At 48.8% G+C, this 24,082-nt stretch overlaps 16 non-coding genes across 16 annotated transcripts; 11 read left to right on the top strand and 5 right to left on the bottom strand.

Moving 5' to 3' along the window:
* The first annotated feature begins 719 nt into the window (after positions 1-719).
* Positions 720-792, top strand: trnak-cuu (transfer RNA lysine (anticodon CUU)). The gene has a single exon. It is a non-coding gene; the product is annotated as a tRNA-Lys (tRNA).
* A 2,791-nt stretch (positions 793-3,583) lies between these two features.
* trnal-cag (transfer RNA leucine (anticodon CAG)) lies at positions 3,584-3,666 on the bottom strand. Its single transcript has one exon. It is a non-coding gene; the product is annotated as a tRNA-Leu (tRNA).
* Positions 3,667-3,945: 279 nt separating this feature from the next.
* On the top strand, positions 3,946-4,017 carry trnam-cau (transfer RNA methionine (anticodon CAU)). Its single transcript has one exon. It is a non-coding gene; the product is annotated as a tRNA-Met (tRNA).
* Positions 4,018-4,836: 819 nt separating this feature from the next.
* On the top strand, positions 4,837-4,909 carry trnak-cuu (transfer RNA lysine (anticodon CUU)). The gene has a single exon. It is a non-coding gene; the product is annotated as a tRNA-Lys (tRNA).
* A 2,791-nt stretch (positions 4,910-7,700) lies between these two features.
* trnal-cag (transfer RNA leucine (anticodon CAG)) lies at positions 7,701-7,783 on the bottom strand. The gene has a single exon. It is a non-coding gene; the product is annotated as a tRNA-Leu (tRNA).
* Positions 7,784-8,062: 279 nt separating this feature from the next.
* On the top strand, positions 8,063-8,134 carry trnam-cau (transfer RNA methionine (anticodon CAU)). The gene has a single exon. It is a non-coding gene; the product is annotated as a tRNA-Met (tRNA).
* Positions 8,135-8,955: 821 nt separating this feature from the next.
* trnak-cuu (transfer RNA lysine (anticodon CUU)) lies at positions 8,956-9,028 on the top strand. Its single transcript has one exon. It is a non-coding gene; the product is annotated as a tRNA-Lys (tRNA).
* A 2,791-nt stretch (positions 9,029-11,819) lies between these two features.
* trnal-cag (transfer RNA leucine (anticodon CAG)) lies at positions 11,820-11,902 on the bottom strand. Its single transcript has one exon. It is a non-coding gene; the product is annotated as a tRNA-Leu (tRNA).
* Positions 11,903-12,181: 279 nt separating this feature from the next.
* trnam-cau (transfer RNA methionine (anticodon CAU)) lies at positions 12,182-12,253 on the top strand. Its single transcript has one exon. It is a non-coding gene; the product is annotated as a tRNA-Met (tRNA).
* An 821-nt stretch (positions 12,254-13,074) lies between these two features.
* Positions 13,075-13,147, top strand: trnak-cuu (transfer RNA lysine (anticodon CUU)). The gene has a single exon. It is a non-coding gene; the product is annotated as a tRNA-Lys (tRNA).
* A 2,791-nt stretch (positions 13,148-15,938) lies between these two features.
* trnal-cag (transfer RNA leucine (anticodon CAG)) lies at positions 15,939-16,021 on the bottom strand. Its single transcript has one exon. It is a non-coding gene; the product is annotated as a tRNA-Leu (tRNA).
* Positions 16,022-16,300: 279 nt separating this feature from the next.
* On the top strand, positions 16,301-16,372 carry trnam-cau (transfer RNA methionine (anticodon CAU)). The gene has a single exon. It is a non-coding gene; the product is annotated as a tRNA-Met (tRNA).
* Positions 16,373-17,193: 821 nt separating this feature from the next.
* On the top strand, positions 17,194-17,266 carry trnak-cuu (transfer RNA lysine (anticodon CUU)). Its single transcript has one exon. It is a non-coding gene; the product is annotated as a tRNA-Lys (tRNA).
* A 2,791-nt stretch (positions 17,267-20,057) lies between these two features.
* trnal-cag (transfer RNA leucine (anticodon CAG)) lies at positions 20,058-20,140 on the bottom strand. Its single transcript has one exon. It is a non-coding gene; the product is annotated as a tRNA-Leu (tRNA).
* A 279-nt stretch (positions 20,141-20,419) lies between these two features.
* On the top strand, positions 20,420-20,491 carry trnam-cau (transfer RNA methionine (anticodon CAU)). Its single transcript has one exon. It is a non-coding gene; the product is annotated as a tRNA-Met (tRNA).
* An 821-nt stretch (positions 20,492-21,312) lies between these two features.
* trnak-cuu (transfer RNA lysine (anticodon CUU)) lies at positions 21,313-21,385 on the top strand. The gene has a single exon. It is a non-coding gene; the product is annotated as a tRNA-Lys (tRNA).
* Positions 21,386-24,082: the final 2,697 nt, after the last annotated feature.

Below are 24,082 nucleotides of genomic sequence, written 5' to 3'. Positions count from 1 at the left end.
TCGTGTGTGTTTGTGCAAGCTTGACACTTGCGGGACTCTTTAATCTTCACCAATACGGAGATGACCAAATGTGTCTTCGGTTGTTCTGAGGTCTTTGATAGTTTCTTTGAAAGCTTCAACTGAACCTCGAAATCGAAGCAGTTATGTTTATATTGATTTCTCGCGTTAATCATTACGAACCAGGAACAGCCAGCACACTCGGTCGCATTAGTAATTATGTCACGTCTCTACTTAGCAGAGCATTCAAAGGCCCACTGGAAGTAGTAAAGCACTAAAACACTGCAAAACTGAACTCGGGAAAATCATACTGGGAGCTCTGAGCGATGTCTGCATCCAAGCCATCCAATACGGACTCTGAAACCTTGGAATATCAACACTATGATGCGCTACCTTTTACCTGGAGCAAAACGATGGAATTAGAAGAATGCTTACCGCAGGATACAACTGTGCCGCTGTTATTTGGAGCACGGTTTTCACTTGCATGAAAACTACAGCAGAACGTAGAAGGATGATCACTGAGGAGTCCACGCGGGCATGCTGAGGAGATTGTAGGTCGTACATTTCAATGATTACTGACATTTGCGCTGCTGGAGGTACAGTAATCAACAAAGAACAGGGTGTGCTACTCTCGAATCCGGTCAGCACATGATGAAAAGCCAGGAAGTATACCTTGTCAAATTGCCGTCAACAGGGACAAGTTAACCACCAGCTCTACCGGCGCCCGGCTAGCTCAGTCGGTAGAGCATGAGACTCTTAATCTCAGGGTCGTGGGTTCGAGCCCCACGTTGGGCGGTGCCCGTCTCCTTATTAACAAAGTTTCCCGCTCATCCTTGAACCTCTTACACCTCGATGGTACCGAGCACTGCGTTTTAATGCACAGGTGTGATCAAACCGAGATGAAAAGGGCGTATCTAGCTCCTTGCCCGAGAGATAAATCAAGGGTTCCGCAGATAATCCCTTGGCTCCGGTCACCGGGACGCAGATAGGAGCTGCAGCCATCATAACTTGTATGAAAACTAAGAAGAGCTCCTGTCTATTTACAGTTTCATTTACTCTAGCGTTTCCTTAAACATTGCGTGTACGAAGGCTAAGAAATTGGAGAGCTATTCTAATACAATAACTATTAGGAATCTTTTGGGCATAACAGTTTCACTGTGATTTTGCAGGTAACACGTACGTTGGGAAAACATTTTGAACGCGATCAATAACCGCACTGGAAAAATGTGGGAAAGAAAGGGCGAAAAGCGACTCTTCAACATGTGGAAATATCTTCCTGAGCGGAGCCCTCTTCTCGAAGCTCAACACTCTGCAAGAGTCACTTCTCCCAACTTGCGCCCGCAGGTTTCCGTAGTGTGCCTGCAAAGAGCCATCCGCTTGAGACAGGTGCACCTCCCGATTTCATTGAACTAAGCTAGATGCACAATTTCTAATGCAGCCTTCATCACAATAGACAGTTCATTTCTCGAAAGCTTGTCGTAAAAAAAGGAAACAAAGAACGAAAACGTATAGCTGACAATCTTCTGAAGATGCAGATTCAGCTTTGGGGAAATGGACATTTTATGTATGCAGATGCTTTTCAAGCGCTGGTTTTAGAACGTCGCTGTGCTTCCAGCATCCTTTTCAGCCTTCTAAACTGGCTACCGAGGTGCCGATCACATTGTAAAGCGGTTGAGAGGCCGGAGCTGCTCAAACCGCTCTTGCCGTTTCCCATCAATCAAAAGCACTATGTTGTTTCTTTGTATGGAAAGCTTTTCAAGTCTGGCATCGACACGCACCTTTCCTGAAACGTCCAAAAGGTGAATGCTTCGCAAAGAAATCCAGTCTACCTTCAGGGGGCATGATGTTGAAATCGGAATGAGCCCTGGGTGGGCTTGAAGCAGCAGCTGTTCAGTTAACAGCTGCACAGAAACGCACCCCGCTTGCTTTGTATCATTCGCAAGTTTCTGGTTAAAGAGTAAAAAAGGCTGGAATTCTTCTGCCAGCCGGCAGGATTTCTTCTGCACTCACCCAGAAAAGCCAAGAATTGTATTTCATCTTTCGCAAGCTGTATTTTCCAGGAGGAGAATGAATACTTGCATTAAACTGAATCAAGCCGACAGAGACGCACAGCCGTTGTTTTTCTCCATGGGAAGTTTTTCGTTAAGGAAAAACACCGTTGTCATTTTCTTGCCAGCCGGCGGTATTTCTTGTGCAGCGATGAGCCAGATTTGTATTTCGTATTTCGCAAGTTGTGTGAATTTCTTGAAGTTGAAAGTGAATTCGCTCCAGAAAAGAAATGTCCAGTCGCATGAAAGCCGTGGCTGTTTGTTAAACCGCAGGACCTGAGCTTGCGTTCTGTTTCTCATGGCGTTCGCAAAGGCGATTCCTGCCTTTAAAACTGCTGTGACTGCGACTGAAAGTGGCGTGTGGCGCAGCTTCTAAAGTCTTGTTGACGCTCCTCGATGTTGCTTTCTCTCTGCCTAAGGAAGTTCGATTGTCGCGTCGGAACGGGGAGACCTAATCCTTCCAGCTTTAAGCCACCCTTCAGTCTTCTGAAGGGTGTCCGAGTGCTAGCATGTCATTTGGCTTTTTTTTGGGGGGAAGCGGAGAGCGACATTGAAAAAGGTTACCGCCGCCGCCTCGCCCTCCGTGTTAAATGATCGCAAGCCGGCGGCGGCGGCGCTCCCTGTAGTCGTGGCCGAGCGGTTAAGACGATGGGCTAGAAAGCCATTGGGGTCTCCCCGCGTCGGCTCGAATCCTGCCCACTACGGCGCCCTTCTCCTGTCGCTTCGGCCTGCCCAGAAAAAGGCGGAGTGCCGTTTCTCTCTTCCTGCTTCTTGTACAAACGCTAAATCGCTTGGACCTGCTGCCTTGGAAGTAATGTCTTCAACATCCACCAGTGACATTTCACAGCTGGAAGCACACAGCCACGCTTTTGGCATTGGCATGTCTTTTGCGCCCTACTTCCAGCCTTTGAAGACCTAATTATTCAAACTGAAAGAACCGGCTGAATGAGTGTTTGCAGTGCACCAGGAGGAGCAGGGACCATAGCATTGGAGGGGTGAGGATGGCGCAGATGGAAACGTTTTCATGCGCTCCTCTGGGAGGAATGAAAAGAAAAGACGAAACCGGAAACAGTAGTAGCCGCAAGAGGAAGTGTCTTCAAGCGCCAAGCAAGCGCTCCTCGTTAGTATAGTGGTGCGTATCCCCGCCTGTCACGTGGGAGACCAGGGATGGATTGCTTGACGGCGAGCCAGGTTGCTTTTCTCCCATCAGATTCCAACCGCTAATGCTAACGCAGTGTGTGGGAGCTTACATGCTTTTCCTTTCCCGTCTTTTTCGGACGACTATTCCAAAGGGGTAACCTGAAGGAATAGGGGCCTGAAGACACGAGGCATTCTTAAACCAGCACTGGGCTGCACGGCCTTCTGTTGTGATCAGGTTATATTCGAGTCAAAAAGCCAGAGCATCCGCTTCCATCCTATGGAGCACGAGCTAAATCGGAAGAGGCAGGGGATACACCTACGCCTATCGGCGCACGTTCCCTGCGTCAGGCTGCTTCACCCATTTGCACCCGACTGGAGACGGCACTGAGCAAGCTTTTTGTCAGGAGTGGGATTCGAACCCACGCCTCCAGGGGAGACTGCGACCTGAACGCAGCGCCTTAGACCGCTCGGCCATCCTGACGCGGGCCCCCTGTCCCGGGGCGGTCTGATGAGCCACCGCGATCCCACTACGCTCCTCGAGTATCGCACTGTTATTAATACTACAGTGTGACTCCAGCATTAAAATGTTTGGAAAATGTGTCGGCTTTTATAATCCAGTGTAGAGCAGCATGTGATGATTTGTGCTACAACACCAAGCGCTCAAAGTGACGTCTGCGTTTGTCGTTGAAACTTTCAACTCTTTCATCACTTATGTAGGAAATAAAAAGAGCAGTTGTGCGCCACACGCAGAGGGGCCGTCAGCAGAGTGGCGCAGCGGAAGCGTGCTGGGCCCATAACCCAGAGGTCGATGGATCGAAACCATCCTCTGCTACGTGTGTCCTATGCACGATTCATAAGCATGCCATTGGGTTAGCAAAGTGCCTTCAAATAGTCTGCATCTCCCTTTCTTTAAATTCTGTCCTGAGTTTCTCTCTGGTGTGTTTGTGCAAGCTTGACACTTGCGGGACTCTTTAATCTTCACCAATACGGAGATGACCAAATGTGTCTTCGGTTGTTCTGAGGTCTTTGATAGTTTCTTTGAAAGCTTCAACTGAACCTCGAAATCGAAGCAGTTATGTTTATATTGATTTCTCACTGTAATCATTACGAACCAGGAACAGCCAGCACACTCGGTCGCATTAGTAATTATGTCACGTCTCTACTTAGCAGAGCATTCAAAGGCCCACTGGAAGTAGTAAAGCACTAAAACACTGCAAAACTGAACTCGGGAAAATCATACTGGGAGCTCTGAGCGATGTCTGCATCCAAGCCATCCAATACGGACTCTGAAACCTTGGAATATCAACACTATGATGCGCTACCTTTTACCTGGAGCAAAACGATGGAATTAGAAGAATGCTTACCGCAGGATACAACTGTGCCGCTGTTATTTGGAGCACGGTTTTCACTTGCATGAAAACTACAGCAGAACGTAGAAGGATGATCACTGAGGAGTCCACGCGGGCATGCTGAGGAGATTGTAGGTCGTACATTTCAATGATTACTGACATTTGCGCTGCTGGAGGTACAGTAATCAACAAAGAACAGGGTGTGCTACTCTCGAATCCGGTCAGCACATGATGAAAAGCCAGGAAGTATACCTTGTCAAATTGCCGTCAACAGGGACAAGTTAACCACCAGCTCTACCGGCGCCCGGCTAGCTCAGTCGGTAGAGCATGAGACTCTTAATCTCAGGGTCGTGGGTTCGAGCCCCACGTTGGGCGGTGCCCGTCTCCTTATTAACAAAGTTTCCCGCTCATCCTTGAACCTCTTACACCTCGATGGTACCGAGCACTGCGTTTTAATGCACAGGTGTGATCAAACCGAGATGAAAAGGGCGTATCTAGCTCCTTGCCCGAGAGATAAATCAAGGGTTCCGCAGATAATCCCTTGGCTCCGGTCACCGGGACGCAGATAGGAGCTGCAGCCATCATAACTTGTATGAAAACTAAGAAGAGCTCCTGTCTATTTACAGTTTCATTTACTCTAGCGTTTCCTTAAACATTGCGTGTACGAAGGCTAAGAAATTGGAGAGCTATTCTAATACAATAACTATTAGGAATCTTTTGGGCATAACAGTTTCACTGTGATTTTGCAGGTAACACGTACGTTGGGAAAACATTTTGAACGCGATCAATAACCGCACTGGAAAAATGTGGGAAAGAAAGGGCGAAAAGCGACTCTTCAACATGTGGAAATATCTTCCTGAGCGGAGCCCTCTTCTCGAAGCTCAACACTCTGCAAGAGTCACTTCTCCCAACTTGCGCCCGCAGGTTTCCGTAGTGTGCCTGCAAAGAGCCATCCGCTTGAGACAGGTGCACCTCCCGATTTCATTGAACTAAGCTAGATGCACAATTTCTAATGCAGCCTTCATCACAATAGACAGTTCATTTCTCGAAAGCTTGTCGTAAAAAAAGGAAACAAAGAACGAAAACGTATAGCTGACAATCTTCTGAAGATGCAGATTCAGCTTTGGGGAAATGGACATTTTATGTATGCAGATGCTTTTCAAGCGCTGGTTTTAGAACGTCGCTGTGCTTCCAGCATCCTTTTCAGCCTTCTAAACTGGCTACCGAGGTGCCGATCACATTGTAAAGCGGTTGAGAGGCCGGAGCTGCTCAAACCGCTCTTGCCGTTTCCCATCAATCAAAAGCACTATGTTGTTTCTTTGTATGGAAAGCTTTTCAAGTCTGGCATCGACACGCACCTTTCCTGAAACGTCCAAAAGGTGAATGCTTCGCAAAGAAATCCAGTCTACCTTCAGGGGGCATGATGTTGAAATCGGAATGAGCCCTGGGTGGGCTTGAAGCAGCAGCTGTTCAGTTAACAGCTGCACAGAAACGCACCCCGCTTGCTTTGTATCATTCGCAAGTTTCTGGTTAAAGAGTAAAAAAGGCTGGAATTCTTCTGCCAGCCGGCAGGATTTCTTCTGCACTCACCCAGAAAAGCCAAGAATTGTATTTCATCTTTCGCAAGCTGTATTTTCCAGGAGGAGAATGAATACTTGCATTAAACTGAATCAAGCCGACAGAGACGCACAGCCGTTGTTTTTCTCCATGGGAAGTTTTTCGTTAAGGAAAAACACCGTTGTCATTTTCTTGCCAGCCGGCGGTATTTCTTGTGCAGCGATGAGCCAGATTTGTATTTCGTATTTCGCAAGTTGTGTGAATTTCTTGAAGTTGAAAGTGAATTCGCTCCAGAAAAGAAATGTCCAGTCGCATGAAAGCCGTGGCTGTTTGTTAAACCGCAGGACCTGAGCTTGCGTTCTGTTTCTCATGGCGTTCGCAAAGGCGATTCCTGCCTTTAAAACTGCTGTGACTGCGACTGAAAGTGGCGTGTGGCGCAGCTTCTAAAGTCTTGTTGACGCTCCTCGATGTTGCTTTCTCTCTGCCTAAGGAAGTTCGATTGTCGCGTCGGAACGGGGAGACCTAATCCTTCCAGCTTTAAGCCACCCTTCAGTCTTCTGAAGGGTGTCCGAGTGCTAGCATGTCATTTGGCTTTTTTTTGGGGGGAAGCGGAGAGCGACATTGAAAAAGGTTACCGCCGCCGCCTCGCCCTCCGTGTTAAATGATCGCAAGCCGGCGGCGGCGGCGCTCCCTGTAGTCGTGGCCGAGCGGTTAAGACGATGGGCTAGAAAGCCATTGGGGTCTCCCCGCGTCGGCTCGAATCCTGCCCACTACGGCGCCCTTCTCCTGTCGCTTCGGCCTGCCCAGAAAAAGGCGGAGTGCCGTTTCTCTCTTCCTGCTTCTTGTACAAACGCTAAATCGCTTGGACCTGCTGCCTTGGAAGTAATGTCTTCAACATCCACCAGTGACATTTCACAGCTGGAAGCACACAGCCACGCTTTTGGCATTGGCATGTCTTTTGCGCCCTACTTCCAGCCTTTGAAGACCTAATTATTCAAACTGAAAGAACCGGCTGAATGAGTGTTTGCAGTGCACCAGGAGGAGCAGGGACCATAGCATTGGAGGGGTGAGGATGGCGCAGATGGAAACGTTTTCATGCGCTCCTCTGGGAGGAATGAAAAGAAAAGACGAAACCGGAAACAGTAGTAGCCGCAAGAGGAAGTGTCTTCAAGCGCCAAGCAAGCGCTCCTCGTTAGTATAGTGGTGCGTATCCCCGCCTGTCACGTGGGAGACCAGGGATGGATTGCTTGACGGCGAGCCAGGTTGCTTTTCTCCCATCAGATTCCAACCGCTAATGCTAACGCAGTGTGTGGGAGCTTACATGCTTTTCCTTTCCCGTCTTTTTCGGACGACTATTCCAAAGGGGTAACCTGAAGGAATAGGGGCCTGAAGACACGAGGCATTCTTAAACCAGCACTGGGCTGCACGGCCTTCTGTTGTGATCAGGTTATATTCGAGTCAAAAAGCCAGAGCATCCGCTTCCATCCTATGGAGCACGAGCTAAATCGGAAGAGGCAGGGGATACACCTACGCCTATCGGCGCACGTTCCCTGCGTCAGGCTGCTTCACCCATTTGCACCCGACTGGAGACGGCACTGAGCAAGCTTTTTGTCAGGAGTGGGATTCGAACCCACGCCTCCAGGGGAGACTGCGACCTGAACGCAGCGCCTTAGACCGCTCGGCCATCCTGACGCGGGCCCCCTGTCCCGGGGCGGTCTGATGAGCCACCGCGATCCCACTACGCTCCTCGAGTATCGCACTGTTATTAATACTACAGTGTGACTCCAGCATTAAAATGTTTGGAAAATGTGTCGGCTTTTATAATCCAGTGTAGAGCAGCATGTGATGATTTGTGCTACAACACCAAGCGCTCAAAGTGACGTCTGCGTTTGTCGTTGAAACTTTCAACTCTTTCATCACTTATGTAGGAAATAAAAAGAGCAGTTGTGCGCCACACGCAGAGGGGCCGTCAGCAGAGTGGCGCAGCGGAAGCGTGCTGGGCCCATAACCCAGAGGTCGATGGATCGAAACCATCCTCTGCTACGTGTGTCCTATGCACGATTCATAAGCATGCCATTGGGTTAGCAAAGTGCCTTCAAATAGTCTGCATCTCCCTTTCTTTAAATTCTGTCCTGAGTTTCTCTCTGGTGTGTGTTTGTGCAAGCTTGACACTTGCGGGACTCTTTAATCTTCACCAATACGGAGATGACCAAATGTGTCTTCGGTTGTTCTGAGGTCTTTGATAGTTTCTTTGAAAGCTTCAACTGAACCTCGAAATCGAAGCAGTTATGTTTATATTGATTTCTCACTGTAATCATTACGAACCAGGAACAGCCAGCACACTCGGTCGCATTAGTAATTATGTCACGTCTCTACTTAGCAGAGCATTCAAAGGCCCACTGGAAGTAGTAAAGCACTAAAACACTGCAAAACTGAACTCGGGAAAATCATACTGGGAGCTCTGAGCGATGTCTGCATCCAAGCCATCCAATACGGACTCTGAAACCTTGGAATATCAACACTATGATGCGCTACCTTTTACCTGGAGCAAAACGATGGAATTAGAAGAATGCTTACCGCAGGATACAACTGTGCCGCTGTTATTTGGAGCACGGTTTTCACTTGCATGAAAACTACAGCAGAACGTAGAAGGATGATCACTGAGGAGTCCACGCGGGCATGCTGAGGAGATTGTAGGTCGTACATTTCAATGATTACTGACATTTGCGCTGCTGGAGGTACAGTAATCAACAAAGAACAGGGTGTGCTACTCTCGAATCCGGTCAGCACATGATGAAAAGCCAGGAAGTATACCTTGTCAAATTGCCGTCAACAGGGACAAGTTAACCACCAGCTCTACCGGCGCCCGGCTAGCTCAGTCGGTAGAGCATGAGACTCTTAATCTCAGGGTCGTGGGTTCGAGCCCCACGTTGGGCGGTGCCCGTCTCCTTATTAACAAAGTTTCCCGCTCATCCTTGAACCTCTTACACCTCGATGGTACCGAGCACTGCGTTTTAATGCACAGGTGTGATCAAACCGAGATGAAAAGGGCGTATCTAGCTCCTTGCCCGAGAGATAAATCAAGGGTTCCGCAGATAATCCCTTGGCTCCGGTCACCGGGACGCAGATAGGAGCTGCAGCCATCATAACTTGTATGAAAACTAAGAAGAGCTCCTGTCTATTTACAGTTTCATTTACTCTAGCGTTTCCTTAAACATTGCGTGTACGAAGGCTAAGAAATTGGAGAGCTATTCTAATACAATAACTATTAGGAATCTTTTGGGCATAACAGTTTCACTGTGATTTTGCAGGTAACACGTACGTTGGGAAAACATTTTGAACGCGATCAATAACCGCACTGGAAAAATGTGGGAAAGAAAGGGCGAAAAGCGACTCTTCAACATGTGGAAATATCTTCCTGAGCGGAGCCCTCTTCTCGAAGCTCAACACTCTGCAAGAGTCACTTCTCCCAACTTGCGCCCGCAGGTTTCCGTAGTGTGCCTGCAAAGAGCCATCCGCTTGAGACAGGTGCACCTCCCGATTTCATTGAACTAAGCTAGATGCACAATTTCTAATGCAGCCTTCATCACAATAGACAGTTCATTTCTCGAAAGCTTGTCGTAAAAAAAGGAAACAAAGAACGAAAACGTATAGCTGACAATCTTCTGAAGATGCAGATTCAGCTTTGGGGAAATGGACATTTTATGTATGCAGATGCTTTTCAAGCGCTGGTTTTAGAACGTCGCTGTGCTTCCAGCATCCTTTTCAGCCTTCTAAACTGGCTACCGAGGTGCCGATCACATTGTAAAGCGGTTGAGAGGCCGGAGCTGCTCAAACCGCTCTTGCCGTTTCCCATCAATCAAAAGCACTATGTTGTTTCTTTGTATGGAAAGCTTTTCAAGTCTGGCATCGACACGCACCTTTCCTGAAACGTCCAAAAGGTGAATGCTTCGCAAAGAAATCCAGTCTACCTTCAGGGGGCATGATGTTGAAATCGGAATGAGCCCTGGGTGGGCTTGAAGCAGCAGCTGTTCAGTTAACAGCTGCACAGAAACGCACCCCGCTTGCTTTGTATCATTCGCAAGTTTCTGGTTAAAGAGTAAAAAAGGCTGGAATTCTTCTGCCAGCCGGCAGGATTTCTTCTGCACTCACCCAGAAAAGCCAAGAATTGTATTTCATCTTTCGCAAGCTGTATTTTCCAGGAGGAGAATGAATACTTGCATTAAACTGAATCAAGCCGACAGAGACGCACAGCCGTTGTTTTTCTCCATGGGAAGTTTTTCGTTAAGGAAAAACACCGTTGTCATTTTCTTGCCAGCCGGCGGTATTTCTTGTGCAGCGATGAGCCAGATTTGTATTTCGTATTTCGCAAGTTGTGTGAATTTCTTGAAGTTGAAAGTGAATTCGCTCCAGAAAAGAAATGTCCAGTCGCATGAAAGCCGTGGCTGTTTGTTAAACCGCAGGACCTGAGCTTGCGTTCTGTTTCTCATGGCGTTCGCAAAGGCGATTCCTGCCTTTAAAACTGCTGTGACTGCGACTGAAAGTGGCGTGTGGCGCAGCTTCTAAAGTCTTGTTGACGCTCCTCGATGTTGCTTTCTCTCTGCCTAAGGAAGTTCGATTGTCGCGTCGGAACGGGGAGACCTAATCCTTCCAGCTTTAAGCCACCCTTCAGTCTTCTGAAGGGTGTCCGAGTGCTAGCATGTCATTTGGCTTTTTTTTGGGGGGAAGCGGAGAGCGACATTGAAAAAGGTTACCGCCGCCGCCTCGCCCTCCGTGTTAAATGATCGCAAGCCGGCGGCGGCGGCGCTCCCTGTAGTCGTGGCCGAGCGGTTAAGACGATGGGCTAGAAAGCCATTGGGGTCTCCCCGCGTCGGCTCGAATCCTGCCCACTACGGCGCCCTTCTCCTGTCGCTTCGGCCTGCCCAGAAAAAGGCGGAGTGCCGTTTCTCTCTTCCTGCTTCTTGTACAAACGCTAAATCGCTTGGACCTGCTGCCTTGGAAGTAATGTCTTCAACATCCACCAGTGACATTTCACAGCTGGAAGCACACAGCCACGCTTTTGGCATTGGCATGTCTTTTGCGCCCTACTTCCAGCCTTTGAAGACCTAATTATTCAAACTGAAAGAACCGGCTGAATGAGTGTTTGCAGTGCACCAGGAGGAGCAGGGACCATAGCATTGGAGGGGTGAGGATGGCGCAGATGGAAACGTTTTCATGCGCTCCTCTGGGAGGAATGAAAAGAAAAGACGAAACCGGAAACAGTAGTAGCCGCAAGAGGAAGTGTCTTCAAGCGCCAAGCAAGCGCTCCTCGTTAGTATAGTGGTGCGTATCCCCGCCTGTCACGTGGGAGACCAGGGATGGATTGCTTGACGGCGAGCCAGGTTGCTTTTCTCCCATCAGATTCCAACCGCTAATGCTAACGCAGTGTGTGGGAGCTTACATGCTTTTCCTTTCCCGTCTTTTTCGGACGACTATTCCAAAGGGGTAACCTGAAGGAATAGGGGCCTGAAGACACGAGGCATTCTTAAACCAGCACTGGGCTGCACGGCCTTCTGTTGTGATCAGGTTATATTCGAGTCAAAAAGCCAGAGCATCCGCTTCCATCCTATGGAGCACGAGCTAAATCGGAAGAGGCAGGGGATACACCTACGCCTATCGGCGCACGTTCCCTGCGTCAGGCTGCTTCACCCATTTGCACCCGACTGGAGACGGCACTGAGCAAGCTTTTTGTCAGGAGTGGGATTCGAACCCACGCCTCCAGGGGAGACTGCGACCTGAACGCAGCGCCTTAGACCGCTCGGCCATCCTGACGCGGGCCCCCTGTCCCGGGGCGGTCTGATGAGCCACCGCGATCCCACTACGCTCCTCGAGTATCGCACTGTTATTAATACTACAGTGTGACTCCAGCATTAAAATGTTTGGAAAATGTGTCGGCTTTTATAATCCAGTGTAGAGCAGCATGTGATGATTTGTGCTACAACACCAAGCGCTCAAAGTGACGTCTGCGTTTGTCGTTGAAACTTTCAACTCTTTCATCACTTATGTAGGAAATAAAAAGAGCAGTTGTGCGCCACACGCAGAGGGGCCGTCAGCAGAGTGGCGCAGCGGAAGCGTGCTGGGCCCATAACCCAGAGGTCGATGGATCGAAACCATCCTCTGCTACGTGTGTCCTATGCACGATTCATAAGCATGCCATTGGGTTAGCAAAGTGCCTTCAAATAGTCTGCATCTCCCTTTCTTTAAATTCTGTCCTGAGTTTCTCTCTGGTGTGTGTTTGTGCAAGCTTGACACTTGCGGGACTCTTTAATCTTCACCAATACGGAGATGACCAAATGTGTCTTCGGTTGTTCTGAGGTCTTTGATAGTTTCTTTGAAAGCTTCAACTGAACCTCGAAATCGAAGCAGTTATGTTTATATTGATTTCTCACTGTAATCATTACGAACCAGGAACAGCCAGCACACTCGGTCGCATTAGTAATTATGTCACGTCTCTACTTAGCAGAGCATTCAAAGGCCCACTGGAAGTAGTAAAGCACTAAAACACTGCAAAACTGAACTCGGGAAAATCATACTGGGAGCTCTGAGCGATGTCTGCATCCAAGCCATCCAATACGGACTCTGAAACCTTGGAATATCAACACTATGATGCGCTACCTTTTACCTGGAGCAAAACGATGGAATTAGAAGAATGCTTACCGCAGGATACAACTGTGCCGCTGTTATTTGGAGCACGGTTTTCACTTGCATGAAAACTACAGCAGAACGTAGAAGGATGATCACTGAGGAGTCCACGCGGGCATGCTGAGGAGATTGTAGGTCGTACATTTCAATGATTACTGACATTTGCGCTGCTGGAGGTACAGTAATCAACAAAGAACAGGGTGTGCTACTCTCGAATCCGGTCAGCACATGATGAAAAGCCAGGAAGTATACCTTGTCAAATTGCCGTCAACAGGGACAAGTTAACCACCAGCTCTACCGGCGCCCGGCTAGCTCAGTCGGTAGAGCATGAGACTCTTAATCTCAGGGTCGTGGGTTCGAGCCCCACGTTGGGCGGTGCCCGTCTCCTTATTAACAAAGTTTCCCGCTCATCCTTGAACCTCTTACACCTCGATGGTACCGAGCACTGCGTTTTAATGCACAGGTGTGATCAAACCGAGATGAAAAGGGCGTATCTAGCTCCTTGCCCGAGAGATAAATCAAGGGTTCCGCAGATAATCCCTTGGCTCCGGTCACCGGGACGCAGATAGGAGCTGCAGCCATCATAACTTGTATGAAAACTAAGAAGAGCTCCTGTCTATTTACAGTTTCATTTACTCTAGCGTTTCCTTAAACATTGCGTGTACGAAGGCTAAGAAATTGGAGAGCTATTCTAATACAATAACTATTAGGAATCTTTTGGGCATAACAGTTTCACTGTGATTTTGCAGGTAACACGTACGTTGGGAAAACATTTTGAACGCGATCAATAACCGCACTGGAAAAATGTGGGAAAGAAAGGGCGAAAAGCGACTCTTCAACATGTGGAAATATCTTCCTGAGCGGAGCCCTCTTCTCGAAGCTCAACACTCTGCAAGAGTCACTTCTCCCAACTTGCGCCCGCAGGTTTCCGTAGTGTGCCTGCAAAGAGCCATCCGCTTGAGACAGGTGCACCTCCCGATTTCATTGAACTAAGCTAGATGCACAATTTCTAATGCAGCCTTCATCACAATAGACAGTTCATTTCTCGAAAGCTTGTCGTAAAAAAAGGAAACAAAGAACGAAAACGTATAGCTGACAATCTTCTGAAGATGCAGATTCAGCTTTGGGGAAATGGACATTTTATGTATGCAGATGCTTTTCAAGCGCTGGTTTTAGAACGTCGCTGTGCTTCCAGCATCCTTTTCAGCCTTCTAAACTGGCTACCGAGGTGCCGATCACATTGTAAAGCGGTTGAGAGGCCGGAGCTGCTCAAACCGCTCTTGCCGTTTCCCATCAATCAAAAGCACTATGTTGTTTCTTTGTATGGAAAGCTTTTCAAGTCTGGCATCGACACGCACCTTTCCTGAAACGTCCAAAAGGTGAATGCTTCGCAAAGAAATCCAGTCTACCTTCAGGGGGCATGATGTTGAAATCGGAATGAGCCCTGGGTGGGCTTGAAGCAGCAGCTGTTCAGTTAACAGCTGCACAGAAACGCACCCCGCTTGCTTTGTATCATTCGCAAGTTTCTGGTTAAAGAGTAAAAAAGGCTGGAATTCTTCTGCCAGCCGGCAGGATTTCTTCTGCACTCACCCAGAAAAGCCAAGAATTGTATTTCATCTTTCGCAAGCTGTATTTTCCAGGAGGAGAATGAATACTTGCATTAAACTGAATCAAGCCGACAGAGACGCACAGCCGTTGTTTTTCTCCATGGGAAGTTTTTCGTTAAGGAAAAACACCGTTGTCATTTTCTTGCCAGCCGGCGGTATTTCTTGTGCAGCGATGAGCCAGATTTGTATTTCGTATTTCGCAAGTTGTGTGAATTTCTTGAAGTTGAAAGTGAATTCGCTCCAGAAAAGAAATGTCCAGTCGCATGAAAGCCGTGGCTGTTTGTTAAACCGCAGGACCTGAGCTTGCGTTCTGTTTCTCATGGCGTTCGCAAAGGCGATTCCTGCCTTTAAAACTGCTGTGACTGCGACTGAAAGTGGCGTGTGGCGCAGCTTCTAAAGTCTTGTTGACGCTCCTCGATGTTGCTTTCTCTCTGCCTAAGGAAGTTCGATTGTCGCGTCGGAACGGGGAGACCTAATCCTTCCAGCTTTAAGCCACCCTTCAGTCTTCTGAAGGGTGTCCGAGTGCTAGCATGTCATTTGGCTTTTTTTGGGGGGGAAGCGGAGAGCGACATTGAAAAAGGTTACCGCCGCCGCCTCGCCCTCCGTGTTAAATGATCGCAAGCCGGCGGCGGCGGCGCTCCCTGTAGTCGTGGCCGAGCGGTTAAGACGATGGGCTAGAAAGCCATTGGGGTCTCCCCGCGTCGGCTCGAATCCTGCCCACTACGGCGCCCTTCTCCTGTCGCTTCGGCCTGCCCAGAAAAAGGCGGAGTGCCGTTTCTCTCTTCCTGCTTCTTGTACAAACGCTAAATCGCTTGGACCTGCTGCCTTGGAAGTAATGTCTTCAACATCCACCAGTGACATTTCACAGCTGGAAGCACACAGCCACGCTTTTGGCATTGGCATGTCTTTTGCGCCCTACTTCCAGCCTTTGAAGACCTAATTATTCAAACTGAAAGAACCGGCTGAATGAGTGTTTGCAGTGCACCAGGAGGAGCAGGGACCATAGCATTGGAGGGGTGAGGATGGCGCAGATGGAAACGTTTTCATGCGCTCCTCTGGGAGGAATGAAAAGAAAAGACGAAACCGGAAACAGTAGTAGCCGCAAGAGGAAGTGTCTTCAAGCGCCAAGCAAGCGCTCCTCGTTAGTATAGTGGTGCGTATCCCCGCCTGTCACGTGGGAGACCAGGGATGGATTGCTTGACGGCGAGCCAGGTTGCTTTTCTCCCATCAGATTCCAACCGCTAATGCTAACGCAGTGTGTGGGAGCTTACATGCTTTTCCTTTCCCGTCTTTTTCGGACGACTATTCCAAAGGGGTAACCTGAAGGAATAGGGGCCTGAAGACACGAGGCATTCTTAAACCAGCACTGGGCTGCACGGCCTTCTGTTGTGATCAGGTTATATTCGAGTCAAAAAGCCAGAGCATCCGCTTCCATCCTATGGAGCACGAGCTAAATCGGAAGAGGCAGGGGATACACCTACGCCTATCGGCGCACGTTCCCTGCGTCAGGCTGCTTCACCCATTTGCACCCGACTGGAGACGGCACTGAGCAAGCTTTTTGTCAGGAGTGGGATTCGAACCCACGCCTCCAGGGGAGACTGCGACCTGAACGCAGCGCCTTAGACCGCTCGGCCATCCTGACGCGGGCCCCCTGTCCCGGGGCGGTCTGATGAGCCACCGCGATCCCACTACGCTCCTCGAGTATCGCACTGTTATTAATACTACAGTGTGACTCCAGCATTAAAATGTTTGGAAAATGTGTCGGCTTTTATAATCCAGTGTAGAGCAGCATGTGATGATTTGTGCTACAACACCAAGCGCTCAAAGTGACGTCTGCGTTTGTCGTTGAAACTTTCAACTCTTTCATCACTTATGTAGGAAATAAAAAGAGCAGTTGTGCGCCACACGCAGAGGGGCCGTCAGCAGAGTGGCGCAGCGGAAGCGTGCTGGGCCCATAACCCAGAGGTCGATGGATCGAAACCATCCTCTGCTACGTGTGTCCTATGCACGATTCATAAGCATGCCATTGGGTTAGCAAAGTGCCTTCAAATAGTCTGCATCTCCCTTTCTTTAAATTCTGTCCTGAGTTTCTCTCTGGTGTGTGTTTGTGCAAGCTTGACACTTGCGGGACTCTTTAATCTTCACCAATACGGAGATGACCAAATGTGTCTTCGGTTGTTCTGAGGTCTTTGATAGTTTCTTTGAAAGCTTCAACTGAACCTCGAAATCGAAGCAGTTATGTTTATATTGATTTCTCACTGTAATCATTACGAACCAGGAACAGCCAGCACACTCGGTCGCATTAGTAATTATGTCACGTCTCTACTTAGCAGAGCATTCAAAGGCCCACTGGAAGTAGTAAAGCACTAAAACACTGCAAAACTGAACTCGGGAAAATCATACTGGGAGCTCTGAGCGATGTCTGCATCCAAGCCATCCAATACGGACTCTGAAACCTTGGAATATCAACACTATGATGCGCTACCTTTTACCTGGAGCAAAACGATGGAATTAGAAGAATGCTTACCGCAGGATACAACTGTGCCGCTGTTATTTGGAGCACGGTTTTCACTTGCATGAAAACTACAGCAGAACGTAGAAGGATGATCACTGAGGAGTCCACGCGGGCATGCTGAGGAGATTGTAGGTCGTACATTTCAATGATTACTGACATTTGCGCTGCTGGAGGTACAGTAATCAACAAAGAACAGGGTGTGCTACTCTCGAATCCGGTCAGCACATGATGAAAAGCCAGGAAGTATACCTTGTCAAATTGCCGTCAACAGGGACAAGTTAACCACCAGCTCTACCGGCGCCCGGCTAGCTCAGTCGGTAGAGCATGAGACTCTTAATCTCAGGGTCGTGGGTTCGAGCCCCACGTTGGGCGGTGCCCGTCTCCTTATTAACAAAGTTTCCCGCTCATCCTTGAACCTCTTACACCTCGATGGTACCGAGCACTGCGTTTTAATGCACAGGTGTGATCAAACCGAGATGAAAAGGGCGTATCTAGCTCCTTGCCCGAGAGATAAATCAAGGGTTCCGCAGATAATCCCTTGGCTCCGGTCACCGGGACGCAGATAGGAGCTGCAGCCATCATAACTTGTATGAAAACTAAGAAGAGCTCCTGTCTATTTACAGTTTCATTTACTCTAGCGTTTCCTTAAACATTGCGTGTACGAAGGCTAAGAAATTGGAGAGCTATTCTAATACAATAACTATTAGGAATCTTTTGGGCATAACAGTTTCACTGTGATTTTGCAGGTAACACGTACGTTGGGAAAACATTTTGAACGCGATCAATAACCGCACTGGAAAAATGTGGGAAAGAAAGGGCGAAAAGCGACTCTTCAACATGTGGAAATATCTTCCTGAGCGGAGCCCTCTTCTCGAAGCTCAACACTCTGCAAGAGTCACTTCTCCCAACTTGCGCCCGCAGGTTTCCGTAGTGTGCCTGCAAAGAGCCATCCGCTTGAGACAGGTGCACCTCCCGATTTCATTGAACTAAGCTAGATGCACAATTTCTAATGCAGCCTTCATCACAATAGACAGTTCATTTCTCGAAAGCTTGTCGTAAAAAAAGGAAACAAAGAACGAAAACGTATAGCTGACAATCTTCTGAAGATGCAGATTCAGCTTTGGGGAAATGGACATTTTATGTATGCAGATGCTTTTCAAGCGCTGGTTTTAGAACGTCGCTGTGCTTCCAGCATCCTTTTCAGCCTTCTAAACTGGCTACCGAGGTGCCGATCACATTGTAAAGCGGTTGAGAGGCCGGAGCTGCTCAAACCGCTCTTGCCGTTTCCCATCAATCAAAAGCACTATGTTGTTTCTTTGTATGGAAAGCTTTTCAAGTCTGGCATCGACACGCACCTTTCCTGAAACGTCCAAAAGGTGAATGCTTCGCAAAGAAATCCAGTCTACCTTCAGGGGGCATGATGTTGAAATCGGAATGAGCCCTGGGTGGGCTTGAAGCAGCAGCTGTTCAGTTAACAGCTGCACAGAAACGCACCCCGCTTGCTTTGTATCATTCGCAAGTTTCTGGTTAAAGAGTAAAAAAGGCTGGAATTCTTCTGCCAGCCGGCAGGATTTCTTCTGCACTCACCCAGAAAAGCCAAGAATTGTATTTCATCTTTCGCAAGCTGTATTTTCCAGGAGGAGAATGAATACTTGCATTAAACTGAATCAAGCCGACAGAGACGCACAGCCGTTGTTTTTCTCCATGGGAAGTTTTTCGTTAAGGAAAAACACCGTTGTCATTTTCTTGCCAGCCGGCGGTATTTCTTGTGCAGCGATGAGCCAGATTTGTATTTCGTATTTCGCAAGTTGTGTGAATTTCTTGAAGTTGAAAGTGAATTCGCTCCAGAAAAGAAATGTCCAGTCGCATGAAAGCCGTGGCTGTTTGTTAAACCGCAGGACCTGAGCTTGCGTTCTGTTTCTCATGGCGTTCGCAAAGGCGATTCCTGCCTTTAAAACTGCTGTGACTGCGACTGAAAGTGGCGTGTGGCGCAGCTTCTAAAGTCTTGTTGACGCTCCTCGATGTTGCTTTCTCTCTGCCTAAGGAAGTTCGATTGTCGCGTCGGAACGGGGAGACCTAATCCTTCCAGCTTTAAGCCACCCTTCAGTCTTCTGAAGGGTGTCCGAGTGCTAGCATGTCATTTGGCTTTTTTTTGGGGGGAAGCGGAGAGCGACATTGAAAAAGGTTACCGCCGCCGCCTCGCCCTCCGTGTTAAATGATCGCAAGCCGGCGGCGGCGGCGCTCCCTGTAGTCGTGGCCGAGCGGTTAAGACGATGGGCTAGAAAGCCATTGGGGTCTCCCCGCGTCGGCTCGAATCCTGCCCACTACGGCGCCCTTCTCCTGTCGCTTCGGCCTGCCCAGAAAAAGGCGGAGTGCCGTTTCTCTCTTCCTGCTTCTTGTACAAACGCTAAATCGCTTGGACCTGCTGCCTTGGAAGTAATGTCTTCAACATCCACCAGTGACATTTCACAGCTGGAAGCACACAGCCACGCTTTTGGCATTGGCATGTCTTTTGCGCCCTACTTCCAGCCTTTGAAGACCTAATTATTCAAACTGAAAGAACCGGCTGAATGAGTGTTTGCAGTGCACCAGGAGGAGCAGGGACCATAGCATTGGAGGGGTGAGGATGGCGCAGATGGAAACGTTTTCATGCGCTCCTCTGGGAGGAATGAAAAGAAAAGACGAAACCGGAAACAGTAGTAGCCGCAAGAGGAAGTGTCTTCAAGCGCCAAGCAAGCGCTCCTCGTTAGTATAGTGGTGCGTATCCCCGCCTGTCACGTGGGAGACCAGGGATGGATTGCTTGACGGCGAGCCAGGTTGCTTTTCTCCCATCAGATTCCAACCGCTAATGCTAACGCAGTGTGTGGGAGCTTACATGCTTTTCCTTTCCCGTCTTTTTCGGACGACTATTCCAAAGGGGTAACCTGAAGGAATAGGGGCCTGAAGACACGAGGCATTCTTAAACCAGCACTGGGCTGCACGGCCTTCTGTTGTGATCAGGTTATATTCGAGTCAAAAAGCCAGAGCATCCGCTTCCATCCTATGGAGCACGAGCTAAATCGGAAGAGGCAGGGGATACACCTACGCCTATCGGCGCACGTTCCCTGCGTCAGGCTGCTTCACCCATTTGCACCCGACTGGAGACGGCACTGAGCAAGCTTTTTGTCAGGAGTGGGATTCGAACCCACGCCTCCAGGGGAGACTGCGACCTGAACGCAGCGCCTTAGACCGCTCGGCCATCCTGACGCGGGCCCCCTGTCCCGGGGCGGTCTGATGAGCCACCGCGATCCCACTACGCTCCTCGAGTATCGCACTGTTATTAATACTACAGTGTGACTCCAGCATTAAAATGTTTGGAAAATGTGTCGGCTTTTATAATCCAGTGTAGAGCAGCATGTGATGATTTGTGCTACAACACCAAGCGCTCAAAGTGACGTCTGCGTTTGTCGTTGAAACTTTCAACTCTTTCATCACTTATGTAGGAAATAAAAAGAGCAGTTGTGCGCCACACGCAGAGGGGCCGTCAGCAGAGTGGCGCAGCGGAAGCGTGCTGGGCCCATAACCCAGAGGTCGATGGATCGAAACCATCCTCTGCTACGTGTGTCCTATGCACGATTCATAAGCATGCCATTGGGTTAGCAAAGTGCCTTCAAATAGTCTGCATCTCCCTTTCTTTAAATTCTGTCCTGAGTTTCTCTCTGGTGTGTGTTTGTGCAAGCTTGACACTTGCGGGACTCTTTAATCTTCACCAATACGGAGATGACCAAATGTGTCTTCGGTTGTTCTGAGGTCTTTGATAGTTTCTTTGAAAGCTTCAACTGAACCTCGAAATCGAAGCAGTTATGTTTATATTGATTTCTCACTGTAATCATTACGAACCAGGAACAGCCAGCACACTCGGTCGCATTAGTAATTATGTCACGTCTCTACTTAGCAGAGCATTCAAAGGCCCACTGGAAGTAGTAAAGCACTAAAACACTGCAAAACTGAACTCGGGAAAATCATACTGGGAGCTCTGAGCGATGTCTGCATCCAAGCCATCCAATACGGACTCTGAAACCTTGGAATATCAACACTATGATGCGCTACCTTTTACCTGGAGCAAAACGATGGAATTAGAAGAATGCTTACCGCAGGATACAACTGTGCCGCTGTTATTTGGAGCACGGTTTTCACTTGCATGAAAACTACAGCAGAACGTAGAAGGATGATCACTGAGGAGTCCACGCGGGCATGCTGAGGAGATTGTAGGTCGTACATTTCAATGATTACTGACATTTGCGCTGCTGGAGGTACAGTAATCAACAAAGAACAGGGTGTGCTACTCTCGAATCCGGTCAGCACATGATGAAAAGCCAGGAAGTATACCTTGTCAAATTGCCGTCAACAGGGACAAGTTAACCACCAGCTCTACCGGCGCCCGGCTAGCTCAGTCGGTAGAGCATGAGACTCTTAATCTCAGGGTCGTGGGTTCGAGCCCCACGTTGGGCGGTGCCCGTCTCCTTATTAACAAAGTTTCCCGCTCATCCTTGAACCTCTTACACCTCGATGGTACCGAGCACTGCGTTTTAATGCACAGGTGTGATCAAACCGAGATGAAAAGGGCGTATCTAGCTCCTTGCCCGAGAGATAAATCAAGGGTTCCGCAGATAATCCCTTGGCTCCGGTCACCGGGACGCAGATAGGAGCTGCAGCCATCATAACTTGTATGAAAACTAAGAAGAGCTCCTGTCTATTTACAGTTTCATTTACTCTAGCGTTTCCTTAAACATTGCGTGTACGAAGGCTAAGAAATTGGAGAGCTATTCTAATACAATAACTATTAGGAATCTTTTGGGCATAACAGTTTCACTGTGATTTTGCAGGTAACACGTACGTTGGGAAAACATTTTGAACGCGATCAATAACCGCACTGGAAAAATGTGGGAAAGAAAGGGCGAAAAGCGACTCTTCAACATGTGGAAATATCTTCCTGAGCGGAGCCCTCTTCTCGAAGCTCAACACTCTGCAAGAGTCACTTCTCCCAACTTGCGCCCGCAGGTTTCCGTAGTGTGCCTGCAAAGAGCCATCCGCTTGAGACAGGTGCACCTCCCGATTTCATTGAACTAAGCTAGATGCACAATTTCTAATGCAGCCTTCATCACAATAGACAGTTCATTTCTCGAAAGCTTGTCGTAAAAAAAGGAAACAAAGAACGAAAACGTATAGCTGACAATCTTCTGAAGATGCAGATTCAGCTTTGGGGAAATGGACATTTTATGTATGCAGATGCTTTTCAAGCGCTGGTTTTAGAACGTCGCTGTGCTTCCAGCATCCTTTTCAGCCTTCTAAACTGGCTACCGAGGTGCCGATCACATTGTAAAGCGGTTGAGAGGCCGGAGCTGCTCAAACCGCTCTTGCCGTTTCCCATCAATCAAAAGCACTATGTTGTTTCTTTGTATGGAAAGCTTTTCAAGTCTGGCATCGACACGCACCTTTCCTGAAACGTCCAAAAGGTGAATGCTTCGCAAAGAAATCCAGTCTACCTTCAGGGGGCATGATGTTGAAATCGGAATGAGCCCTGGGTGGGCTTGAAGCAGCAGCTGTTCAGTTAACAGCTGCACAGAAACGCACCCCGCTTGCTTTGTATCATTCGCAAGTTTCTGGTTAAAGAGTAAAAAAGGCTGGAATTCTTCTGCCAGCCGGCAGGATTTCTTCTGCACTCACCCAGAAAAGCCAAGAATTGTATTTCATCTTTCGCAAGCTGTATTTTCCAGGAGGAGAATGAATACTTGCATTAAACTGAATCAAGCCGACAGAGACGCACAGCCGTTGTTTTTCTCCATGGGAAGTTTTTCGTTAAGGAAAAACACCGTTGTCATTTTCTTGCCAGCCGGCGGTATTTCTTGTGCAGCGATGAGCCAGATTTGTATTTCGTATTTCGCAAGTTGTGTGAATTTCTTGAAGTTGAAAGTGAATTCGCTCCAGAAAAGAAATGTCCAGTCGCATGAAAGCCGTGGCTGTTTGTTAAACCGCAGGACCTGAGCTTGCGTTCTGTTTCTCATGGCGTTCGCAAAGGCGATTCCTGCCTTTAAAACTGCTGTGACTGCGACTGAAAGTGGCGTGTGGCGCAGCTTCTAAAGTCTTGTTGACGCTCCTCGATGTTGCTTTCTCTCTGCCTAAGGAAGTTCGATTGTCGCGTCGGAACGGGGAGACCTAATCCTTCCAGCTTTAAGCCACCCTTCAGTCTTCTGAAGGGTGTCCGAGTGCTAGCATGTCATTTGGCTTTTTTTTGGGGGGAAGCGGAGAGCGACATTGAAAAAGGTTACCGCCGCCGCCTCGCCCTCCGTGTTAAATGATCGCAAGCCGGCGGCGGCGGCGCTCCCTGTAGTCGTGGCCGAGCGGTTAAGACGATGGGCTAGAAAGCCATTGGGGTCTCCCCGCGTCGGCTCGAATCCTGCCCACTACGGCGCCCTTCTCCTGTCGCTTCGGCCTGCCCAGAAAAAGGCGGAGTGCCGTTTCTCTCTTCCTGCTTCTTGTACAAACGCTAAATCGCTTGGACCTGCTGCCTTGGAAGTAATGTCTTCAACATCCACCAGTGACATTTCACAGCTGGAAGCACACAGCCACGCTTTTGGCATTGGCATGTCTTTTGCGCCCTACTTCCAGCCTTTGAAGACCTAATTATTCAAACTGAAAGAACCGGCTGAATGAGTGTTTGCAGTGCACCAGGAGGAGCAGGGACCATAGCATTGGAGGGGTGAGGATGGCGCAGATGGAAACGTTTTCATGCGCTCCTCTGGGAGGAATGAAAAGAAAAGACGAAACCGGAAACAGTAGTAGCCGCAAGAGGAAGTGTCTTCAAGCGCCAAGCAAGCGCTCCTCGTTAGTATAGTGGTGCGTATCCCCGCCTGTCACGTGGGAGACCAGGGATGGATTGCTTGACGGCGAGCCAGGTTGCTTTTCTCCCATCAGATTCCAACCGCTAATGCTAACGCAGTGTGTGGGAGCTTACATGCTTTTCCTTTCCCGTCTTTTTCGGACGACTATTCCAAAGGGGTAACCTGAAGGAATAGGGGCCTGAAGACACGAGGCATTCTTAAACCAGCACTGGGCTGCACGGCCTTCTGTTGTGATCAGGTTATATTCGAGTCAAAAAGCCAGAGCATCCGCTTCCATCCTATGGAGCACGAGCTAAATCGGAAGAGG

Source organism: Lepisosteus oculatus, unplaced genomic scaffold (genome assembly GCF_040954835.1).
Source record: "Lepisosteus oculatus isolate fLepOcu1 unplaced genomic scaffold, fLepOcu1.hap2 HAP2_SCAFFOLD_95, whole genome shotgun sequence".
Classification (NCBI taxonomy): Eukaryota; Metazoa; Chordata; class Actinopteri; order Semionotiformes; family Lepisosteidae; genus Lepisosteus; species Lepisosteus oculatus.
Note: the sequence above shows the minus strand (reverse complement) of the source record. Positions and strands in the feature narration are given on the sequence as shown.